Source organism: Lepisosteus platostomus, chromosome 2, assembly GCF_059453375.1.
Source record: "Lepisosteus platostomus isolate fLepPlt1 chromosome 2, fLepPlt1.hap1, whole genome shotgun sequence".
Classification (NCBI taxonomy): domain Eukaryota; kingdom Metazoa; phylum Chordata; class Actinopteri; order Semionotiformes; family Lepisosteidae; genus Lepisosteus; species Lepisosteus platostomus.
The window spans coordinates 57,894,491-57,905,297 of record NC_142612.1 but is presented as its reverse complement, the minus strand read 5'-3'; positions in this window follow the sequence as shown (position 1 = coordinate 57,905,297).

The following is a 10,807-nucleotide window of genomic DNA, read 5'->3' as shown; positions in this document are numbered from 1 at the left end:
AAATTCAGAATGCGGCTGAGCTGCTGACTGCTAGGAAGAACCAATTTGGTCAGGTGGAAGATCTGTAAAATAGTTAAGCTGTTTTAATGAAAATCTAATTCTGCTGCATTAAAGGTTGAGTTCTTAATCAATTCTATTCTTGACTAGCTCCAGGTCCCAGGGTCTCACATTTTGAATTTGGATGAATGTGTACTTACAATAAGGAAAGACCATTCAGAAAGTGATTTGATGTGCAACCAAAATTTGCTAAAAATAAGTCATCATAAACTATGTTAAAATCCAAGTTACTTATCTATTTATCGATAAAAATATTGTGACCATAGCCTCACATGTAGTGATCATAATTAGCGGTAAAGGATGAAGAATCTGTATGATGATTTAATTCTACAGAAATATCATTGTAACGTTTGCTTGGGTTCAAACCTTTAATCTGAAATAATACAGAACAAAACATTACATACAGAGTAAACATAAAAAAATGTTTTATGGGTTTTGAAAATGTTATCATGGGTCCAGATCAAAACTGGGGGAATCATACCAATTTCTTCTTTTGTGGAATTTTATTGCTTTTCTGTAAGATGGGTTTTCAGGTAGGGAGTCCAAGAGCAGGAACTTAATTAGAAAACCAAAGTTCCCTTCTGAAACTATTCTGTTCTTATCTCAATTTACCCCTCTTTGCCCAAAGCAGCACACAGACACTGACATATCCACCTGCTGCTGAGTCCTTAACAGTGTACTTTGTTTCATATTGTTTAAGAGGAATATTCTTTTACTCTTTGCTGTGGTAATACCACAAAACATTGACTAGTAAAAAAACAAGCCATTCCAGAACACATGGGAGAACATGAAAGACAATCAGGTTCTAAATCTGCTGCTGGTCCTCGTTTGGCATGCACAACCTTTTTTTAAGAAATCTGATCAAATGCTTTCTTGTACCTCCTTCACAGCACTTCCCAACTCTGGGAGGATTTTAAGAACAGAATAAAGGTGAAGAATGTGAGCAAGTTGCTCAGGCTGTCATGGTTGTATATTTGATTGGTATATTGGTATACTAGACACTACCAACGGAGGGGATTGTACACAGCTTCTACCAATATATATATATCATGGATTTGCATGGCCAGGGTGTTACTCCCAGTGACAAAATAAATTGGATTTGGAAAAACGAGTCATTAATTTGTTGGGTAATACAGCCCTTTCCAACAGAGAGTGTAGCATGCTTTATCATACACCTAGTCTTTAAAGACTTACTATGTTTGTATCCGGGTCAATACAGTATGGCCTCAACTGAACTTAAATGATTTAAAGACATTATATATTTTCTTCACTCATACTATCAAATTTATTTTACCATAGTCCCATAATTTCACAAAGCAGCAAAACTACTTCTCTTTGCTGCATATACTGTAACTAGAAAGGACTATGTGAATTTTCAATACCTTGTCAGTCTAAATCTATGACCATTGGGAGACCAATATTTAGTGACTAAAACACAAACCTGAAATACACTTTACCTTTTTGTATTGGAAATTTGAGTAAAAAAGCATGTAGACTTTTTCACCAAGTACTTTACAATCATAAACAATGTTTTGAAACCAGAACAATGTATATATAGATGATAAGAAGACTTTGTTAATCTGAAACAATGAGCAGAGGGGATTGAAAAATTGGGGATTGTATGTCCCAGGGCTGATGAATTCTCTCTTTGTTAAAATAGCAGACACTTATATATATTATGTAACTGTTTAGGATTGTCTAACAATACTCCTTCTGGCAAGAAAGACCGCACACTCCTTCAGTGCAGAGAGATAAAACAAATTTTGGCACTCTTCAGTTCACAACTTTGCTGTAAAATCAGACAGCAGTCCGGACTAATCTCCATTTATTGAGTGCTGACTACTACAAAAATCATCTGTACATGTATAAACCTGTTATCTGAAAAACACTGAGATGTGAAATGCTGTAATTTCTGCACAATCACATGAAACTGGAGGAATGGGACAACTGTATACAAATTCAGATGATCAAATTGTGAAATAATAATAATGTTAATAATAAAGTTAGCACTGGTTATTTAGATAACACTGCCCAACATAAACTATCTTTCTGAAAAAACTTATCTTAAACATATAACATAATTATTGTTTTGTTATACTTTAATTTACTTTTTAATTTAACTTAAAAGTACTTTGACAATTAATTCAGATTTACGTACACCACCAAATTACTAATTAATTTTCAGTGATGCATTAATAGCACACTAATTAATAGAGCATTTTAACAGATATTTTATAATTCAGAATGCAGAGGATCTAAACAGCGTTATGGATATTAATTAAAACATTGAATTTACTGTTGTCAGGATGTCTAGATGGCTATAATATTATGCATTAAAAGCTCTGAAGAATTTAAAGACATTTCTGCAGGATACAATCACAATGGCTTAAGACATGAGTACTGTAACTGTAGCCAATCCTATTAGATGAGTTTCCTCAAATGGAAGATTAACCATCACAGGCCTTCACCTTGACCACAAAAATCTGTACATTACGGCCAGCAATGGTATGCGTTATGAGAACGGCACTCCAGAAAGTGAGCTATCATAGCACTTAGGACACTTTGGATATTTGTCTATAATTAATATAAATAAAACAAATACGTTTTTTTCTGCAGCTGAATGTTTTAGAAAATGAAATGGTTGCTAAGATACATTTTTTCAAGAAATACACCATTCTGTGATTTCGAAATGTTCCTTTATTACTTCCATTATTTTTTTAAATATGCCCGAAAGGTTCAGATTTGAATCTTGTAAAAAGGGTGCTAATTTCTCTTAAAAAACCAAGCCAGCCTATTTTACCTATTTTTTATTCAATTGACTGTTCAATTGACTCACTCCATTCAATTGACTGTCCTATAATAACTTATCCTAAATGGGCACAATTTATACTTAAATGCATAATGCTTTTTGATCATGTTAAACAATGCACAGTGACTTTTGTCAAGCATCTATACAAAGCCCAAACAACCCTTGTCCTACTGTTACTTCATTCTCCACAGTAAAATTTGTGATGCTTTCCTTTAATATAAAATATATGATATTATGTTAAATATACATTTATTAAAACACACATTTAAGGATTTTCCTGCTAATTATTTTTTAAAAAAACTGTGTATTTACTACATCAATCAACATTACTTTAGTCATTCTCAAATATTTTGAAATTATCCTTTCAATGATGATTTCAAAATATTTGATTTGAGTAAATTGCTTATATTAGAATAGAAAAATATGCAGATCCATGGATTTTATTTTAGCTGGTGGGGGTCAGCAGAAAAAATCTTATTTCATGGCTCTTAAAGGAATTCATCATTTAGGAATGTTTCCAGGCCAAACTGCAATACAAGTAACAGGAAATCTGGAAAAAAACAAAACAAAATTTAAAGTAGTACAATAGTAAGTTACCACATTTGTTTAATTCACTGGATGCATTAAACCCTAATTGATGCAAATTCTAAGAACCCATAACACACTCGGAAACTTAACATAACAATTTCTTGGTCTTCCTTTGGCAGTAATTATGTCAAACAAAGGTTTTATATATCTCAATAAGAATCTCAACATCATTGTTCTCAATGTTTTTATCATAAGTCTTCACAAAACTGCATTGCAGTTTCAACGCCCTTTATATTTCAACGTTTCCTGGCTCGTATGGCTTGTTTTGGATCAATGCTCTTTTTTGATGAGGTCTGGACTTGGAGTATCTACTCAAAAACCCTGTTTTCTTAAACTAAGTGTAACCCTGTCTTAAGGGGATCTGGGTATTAAAACTGGCTATAATTGATCAAAGATGTATAAGATTACAAACTACAACACCCATAAACACACTGTGTGACTTAATGACGGTGTCTACATCACAGTCCCTATTCTGCCTGGCTATTCTTTTTCTTTAGGGAAGCCAGTAAGCAGCAGCATCATCAGCTAGGTATAAGGCCGAGAGTCCGCCATTGAAGCGGTATCAGTTCAACATTGTCCATAGTCGTCGCGGTAGGTCAAAGCCAGGAGGACAAACAGATGGCTCGGCCACGAGGGAGTGGTTCACAACACCTGTTGTTGACCACTCAGCACTCCAAGCTGAAACAGCTCTCATATCCTCTGGTGGCGGATCCAATCAGACTGGGCGTCTCGAAGACAGGCATGCTGTTGGATGAAATACAATGTCCATGTGATGCGGTAGCCTATTATTCACTCAAACTTTGGCCAACAGAGTGGCAGTAACTTCCTGTTCGACGTAGGTGTGGTGGTGGGATGTTGCTGAGTACCGGCAGCCATGGTAGTGGAGTAGGATGCAACGTTCCAGTGATGGTATGCATAGACATGTTAAGTTGCACGTCAACCAGGTTTGTGTGGGATGATCTGAACCAGATTGGGGCACAGTACTCTGCTGTTGAGTAGCACAGAGCAACTTGGGGAGTATTGGATCAGTGTTCTCGTCGCGCTGCCTGTAAGCACTGTCTCAGCCTCCAACCTTGTTCAGGTGTTGTGAATGATCCAACTAGCAGACCGAATTCCAGTAATGAATCTTGCTCATAAGTCATCACCAACAGAAGGCCCCAACACACCGGTGGACAATGACTTTCAAGCCATGGTGGAGTTCTACAACTGAACGTCGAGGGTTTCTTAGCAGCTAAATGAACTCTCATCAGCACTTTGGCAAATTGCTACAGTATTGATGCAGTCTGGATGTGCTGACATCTAGCAGGTCCCTCCCAGTTCTGGCAGCTTCACAGTTGGTTGTGTTTTGTCACCGGCACGCAGGAGGAATTCACATGGACATCCTTTTTTTAAAAGTTTATGTTCTAAACATATAGAAAAAAAATGAGAGGGTTATCAGAGATAAGTTGGGAGTACAGCAAGTTGGTAGCAATGGTCTAACTACCTGGCTCCACAAGGCACTATTCCCAATTCCTATGCCCCCAACTCATCACCTCGTTACATACTGTAAGCATGGGCGGAAAGTATCATGTGTGTGAAGTCTTTATCTTGTTGGAAGACCCAGACAATGTTGACAAATGAATGAAAGAAGCTTAAATTACTGATATATGTCTGACTTCATCTTCCTTCTGTGATCTCACTGGTGCCTTTTGATTGAGTCCTTCATCAAATGATCAAAAGGGCCCTACCTCAATGCTTCTTACTAGGCACAATGCTTTTTATTTGGAATTCAATATTTATTTGCACTGAACATATTGTATATCAAGTTTGACCAGAAACTTAAATATCAGTCTCTCAGAAGGCTTTGTATTTCTCTTGATAGTTTGACTTCTTTTCACATTTAAAACAAACTTCAATGTTGTTGGGACAGTGTACAGTGGGGGTATGAAGATGTAAGCCCACCACTGAAATGATCTTTTATAGATTTACAAGGGAGGAGACCACCAAACTCCTCTCATTTCAAAAGAAATGAAGCATGTGCATATTCTTTTTTTAAAAAAATCATGCTTATCCTCAACTTAGGACTAGATACGATCCTGCAACAATCAATTAGCTGTAAAAAACAATATAATACTTTGAAGAGGCATCATTTTTAGAACTACACAAAAACTTTAAAGATGTGTTTTTAGAAGCAGTACATCCGAAGATCCACTTTAGACTTAAGACACAATGGTGCTACATAGCAGTGCTGGGGCTCTGGGTTCCGGACCTAGGGTGCTATCAGTGTGGAGTTGTATGTATTCCCCATGATTGTGTTGGTTTCCTCCAGATGCTCTTTTTCCATCCCACAGCCCAAAAACATACTGGTACTGTACTGTAGGTTAACTGGGTTCTGAGAAAATTGTCCCTGGTGTGAGTGTGTGTGTTGGTGTCTATGCGTGCCCTGCGATGGACTTTTCCTGTCGCTTGCCAGTATAGCCTCCGGCTCCCCCACACCCTGTATTGGATGAAATGAGGGGATGGATAGAAGTTCTGTTATTATGAAAGAGAGCAGAAAATTTCTCTAAATGTCTCTGAAAAATGTATTTAAACTTTAGGGACCTAAAGTTCCTTAACAAACCCTTAAATTCATGCACGTTCAAAATTTCTGTTCTTTCTCATTGCAGATCACAACATTTTCTCTTAACACAGAAAATCAATACAATTTGCCCTTTCTAAGTCTTTTATGTAATTTAATTAAAACCGTCTTCTGACATAGCATCATACATAATGATATTACTTCTCCGTACGTCTGCTGACCTTTGAAGAGGATGCCATGGTTACATATGAAATTATTGTTTCTTTCTTTTATTTCATCCATTTTAGCTTTTAGCTTGTTAGTGCAGAAGCAATTTCTCCTACTTGAACCATACTTTAATCTTGCACATAAAAAGTGATATACTGATTTTTTAAGTATTTCTGTCCTTTCTATTCAAGTTCATATTATTCCTTTAGATTTATTGTTTATTTTTCTCTGTTGAATCCCACAAATGCTGTATTTCTTAAAAAAAACAACCTAAAAGGCTGTTTTTGGTCCAAGGGAAAAAAACAATTACCACAAAAATGCAATAAAAAGGGAAGGAAAGGGTTAATTGTTTCTGGAAAAAATGTGTGTGTATTTATATTGACAGACATAATCTTGTTGTATCTGTTATTTGTGCCATAGTGCTTTTCTGTCTATCTCATTCAGTTATCTACAGGATAATCCTAGATCTGTGTCCTTTTATCTATTACATTTTTATGAAGTGTTTAAATTCCATGCAAATGAATTTGCATTTAATAAAGCAGACATTATCTTGTACAAAGAACCCACTTGCTTTGTCAGTTGCGACAGCATTTTAAAAAGCACAGGGACACATCTGAGAGAGGGTACAACCCAGACAAGGTCATTCTAATCTAACTCATTTGGTTAGTTAAGTTGTTAATTGATCAAATAATCTTATTCAGCCACTTCCTTAAAAAAAACAGGATGTTGGCTTCAACAGCATGGTTTTGATAGGTTATTCCATACTCCCAAAAACCATTGGGTAATATAATTCAGATATTCGGTATGATTCAACATTTCATTATAACATTAAGAATATAATCAAAGGTACAAATTACTTTCATTAAGGATTTCCATTTTAGTAACTTGAATTGGAAAAAAAAACATTAGGAATATCAGAAACAGAAATGGCACATGATTGTTTCCTGAATCAGTTTGTCAAAACACCAAATATAAATACTTGTATGGATTTAGTCTCAAACGATAAAAGAAAAAAAAGAATTACGTGAGAGAACATTAGAGCACTGTGCCCATATTATGGTTTCCTTTGAAGTACTGTATATTTTCAAGCTGTACAAATAAAATCCTAAACAAAGATTTACAGCTTCAGAAAAGCAGCGTATGAATTAAAACAAGTAAAATGAGATAGTATAATGGACATTAATGGACGATAATAGAACAGAAACAGATCTATCTATCCCATAAAGAACAAAAAGAAAAAAAACAGTGAAGAATAAATAAAAATAGAAAGGAAGCACTTTACAAAACCATAAAAAAGTAGCAGTGCCCTTCCATCCATCCATTTCCTAAACTGCTTTAACCAGTACAGTGTTGCGGTCGATGCTGGATGCTAGCCCAGCAAGCAGCAGGATCCAGTTCAGATCACCAAGGCAGCTGTGAGGAGGAGCAGGCTGAGCTCTGAAATTGTAATTGGTTGTGGATTCAAGGCCTGTGTGGTACAGTACATTTGTTGTTGTACCTGTAGCGGCGAGGCTTATTAATAAGAAAGAATTAAGTGTTCTGAGCTTTCCCAAATGGTCCCATCTCTGTTCATCTCTGTGGTGCAGCCACAGAGAAACTATTCATGCAGGCTGATTTAAGGTTCCTTTGATAAGGTTTCCTAGGACAGCTCCCAAAGCGGGATGCACTTAGCTAAGCCTGGCTATCATGATCAATGGTCATCCATTGGCGCCTATCTGTCTAGGGAGTGCCAGATGGACATCTGGACTGCGTTCCTAAGTGTCAGGAGTAAGTGATTCATATCTCACCTTGATCAACCAATCAGGGACTGGTAGGGCCGAGTAACCCACGTGGGACTCTGATGCCCATGGAACTTTCAGCCAATCAACGAGCTGAAGTTTCTCCAGGTAAAAACAGGCAACACAGAGAGCCTGAGACTAGATTCTGAGAGATTCTGTGGACTTTTCTAAAGGGAATTCAAAGGAGAATTGCAGGGCAGGATGGCCCAGGAGCAGAAGGCTCCCAAGGGCAGGACATTCTCGCAGCGCCCCTCCTGACCATCCTGAGATTCAGCCCGGACAACCACGGAACGGCCAGTGTGTCCAAGTGCCAGAACTTTCCTTTGTTCTAAGAGTCTAGAGCGGAGGTTGCCAGAGAGTAACCAGAGGATCCACCCGAGGTTAGCACCAGCAGCAAGCCTCGTGAACAGGTTGGGACTGTGGACAGCTGAATCACTATTCAGAACTAGCGCTTCATCAGGAACGAACCGGTCCTCTTCCTGACTTGCTGGGACCCACAGTCATCTTTTCTCCTGTGCACAAACTGTGCTAGTTAAAGCCAACGGTAACTAGCCGGCCAGTGAGCATCTGCAGCGCACCGTCGCAAGCCGCACAGCACAGCCTGGCACCTAGCCAGAGAGCGCGGATTGGACAGCAACAAGCCTGCAACTGTTTCTTTGTGCCCCCAGGAGATCTGAATCCCCAGAGATTGGATGAGTATTCAACTTCAATGCATTACAGCTCGAGAATTCAATTGTTATCCCAACCAGTTGATATCAATTTAATTCCTAAGAGTTATGTACTTGTTTTGAGTATCTAATGTAGAAGTTATAACCAGGTTCATTTACGAAACGGTCTAAATGAATGATATACTGAACGTATGTCCTCTTGATGTGTAACACTTCGTAACTGACTGAATATATATCTTTTGTATTCTGATAACCCTCTCGATAAGATCTGTTAGGTTTATATGCATATTCTATGTATTAATAAATGTATCCTCGTGTATTAGTACCTGTGTGTGGGCGTTGTTTGAGTTATATCGCATGGTTGGATTCTAAAGCCATCAAAAGAATCAATTTTGTGATTTACTGCTACAATTAATAATTGTCCCAGTAAATGCCCAAACCCTACAGAACTGGTGCCTTCAGAGAGCACACTACATTACATACCCTTAGGCAAGATGCTTTGGTAGGAAGTCCAATCATATAAATGGGTCTAAATTTAAGTTGGTTTGGATAAAAGTGTTACCCACATTAATAATAATTGAATTATTTTAAAGCAAAGGTAAAAATAGTTATATTTTGATCCTAATGATCTGCAATCATAAATCTATGGAACCATGGTCATACAGTATGACTTAAAGTGACAAAATATGTAATTGTAGCCTTATAATTCCTTTCATGAGTCACATCTCATAGAAGATGACAAAATATCACATTCTTCAGTATTAGTCTACCATTAAGAAAATGTAAGAGTACATATCAAGATTTAATTCAATATGTTAAAGCAATGTAACTCAGCAGGATTCATTTTACATTATAAAGCCAAATTATGCAGTGTATAAATTGATGAAAACCTTTCCTGATATCTAAACTCCAATATCAGATAATTGTACTATATATGTGATTTACAATCCAAGCTCATTATATATTAATATGGGATATTTTATTCAGTATCAAAGATATTGCTTTGTATAATATGCTGCATATGCTTATGTAGTGCTTACTATAAAATATTATATAATGTTTAAATATGCTAATTAAAATACTAAGCATAATGTTTAAATGCAGTTTAAGTGAAACATAAAATCAACTCTTTGTTAGCCTTGCATTCTCTGTCTTTACAAAGCAGTTTGTAAACAGCTTCTTACCGCAGGCTGTCAGGCTCCTCAACACCCTGGAATCTACTTGCACCCACCCCAGTTCCAGAAATAGGGTTTAAATCCCCCCAGTGTGTTGTGTATATTGTATTGTATGTATTTGCCTTGTAATTTGACCTATCTGCACTTTGCACTAGGTGTATCCTGTCTGCAATGTCCATGTCAGTGTCCTGTCTGTCCTGCCTGTATTTGCACCTTGGACCAGGAGGAACAATATTTCGTTCCACTGTATACTTGTACTGTATATGGCTGGAATGCCAAATAAACGTGAACTTGAACTTGAAGGTAACAATGACAGGAGTACTGCCACCGTACGGACTGATCTCATCAAATCTCAGTATCTCAGCGTTCAATGCTGGGAGAGAAGATTTACAAGGAAAACCAGGTTTCTACTGTAAATGGTGTTGGTGGACCAGTAAGGGGCATCATTCTGGTGACCAGGGACTTTGCCGTAGAAGATACCATCCTTCCTCTGACATGTTTAAACAAGGTCTTGACTGCGTAGTCACTAAAAGTCAGATGTTGCTTATAAGAGTAGGTGTGTCCTAGGTAAATTCCAACTTGTGCTCTCTTAACTGAACTGGTGAGCCAAATTCTGACCTTCTTCCTGTTCTGCTGTGTAGTGGGGTGTTGCAAAATCACTAAGACATAAATATTTAAATCCTTTTAATAGACACCCTTCAATACATATTCATTCATTTGAGCACTGAATTCAATAATTAATTATAAAAACTACTGACATTTTAAACATTTAATTTTTTTCTGATAATCTGATGGAGAAAGGGGATTCTAAGAAGCTTAATTTTTGTTTCTTGCTAGTTATATCAGTCTTTAAGATGAAACAACAATCATCTTCTTGCTTATTTTTATCAGCTTTGTGAAAACCTAAAAGTAACTAATTGCAGAAAAATGAAATGGAATTTAAATGGAAGAATTAGAGACCTTGTTGT